The 1,105-nt window shown below is 43.7% G+C and overlaps 1 pseudogene; it reads left to right on the forward strand.

The window, feature by feature from the left end:
• Positions 1-457: 457 nt before the first annotated feature.
• On the forward strand, positions 458-594 carry LOC146076320 (U2 spliceosomal RNA; annotated as a pseudogene).
• The last annotated feature ends 511 nt before the right edge of the window (positions 595-1,105 follow it).

The raw sequence follows: 1,105 nt of genomic DNA on the forward strand, positions 1-1,105 counted from the left end.
GTATTTTATATCAACTTTAACTTTACTCAAGTTATTTGTGGTAAATTTACAAAATCTTCTAAAAATGAAAAGAGGTGATGTTACCCATAGCAACCAATCAGATTAGTAGATTTACACAGTGTAAGATATAAAAATGTTACAAAATACTTCTGGGGTTATAAAAGCTAAACATTTTATTTAACATTACTCAATTTTAATGCTTTGTGATTTTATTGAAAATGTTACTGTTCAGATGCCTTTGATTTAGGTCAAGTTGTGAAGTAAAAGTAGTGAAACTTCCCATGAGGCCATGCTCCCATTTTCGCATATCCCTCTCTCCCGATGTATAGATGCTGTGCATATACACAGAGGTAAGTGTGTATGTATGTATATATATATATATATATATATATATATATAAAAATATTAATTAATCCCCCACCCTGCAGTTACCCATTGACCAAGTTTATACAAGGTTATCGCTTCTCTGCCTTTTGGCTAAGATCAAGTGTAGTATTTGTTCTTATCAGTGGGTATGGACTAGCCCCTGGCAGAAGAATAGAGAAAGGCTGGCCTGAGTAATTGCTCTGATGGGCGGAGGGTGTGGGACCTCTCATGCCTGGGAGCAGGGAAAAGTCTGGCTGAGTACCTTCACCTCTGCCAGATGGTGGGACAGTTCTAGCGCCGTAATTTCACTGGTAGGAGGAGGGGAGAAGCACTGGGCCCAGTAGGTGACTCTCCTGATGGGGTTTGTAGCCCCTGAAGGATGAGACAGTGAAAGGTTCAGTTTAGTATCCATTCCCAAGAAGCAGAAAAACGGACCGAGTAGATTGCTCCCATTCCAGAGGTGCATAGCCTCTGATGGGGAGTCAGGAGATTGCTCTTCTGAGGGGGCCTCAACCCCGTAAGGGAGTCACTCAAAAAGCCCAGTGGAGTATTTATTAACATGCCAGGGGCTGGAAAGTGCCCTAAGTGGGAGCAGAGAAACACTTGGTCGGACGCTGACTGGCTGGCTGCCTGGAGCCCGAGGCTGCACTGTGCTTCTGGGGAAACTCGGGGGTGCTGGAACATGCACTGGTGATCGCAAAATCACTATGCACAAGTATGGCACTTGCACTGCGCACTC

Source organism: Crinia signifera, chromosome 4, assembly GCF_055691185.1.
Source record: "Crinia signifera chromosome 4, ASM5569118v1, whole genome shotgun sequence".
Classification (NCBI taxonomy): Eukaryota; Metazoa; Chordata; class Amphibia; order Anura; family Myobatrachidae; genus Crinia; species Crinia signifera.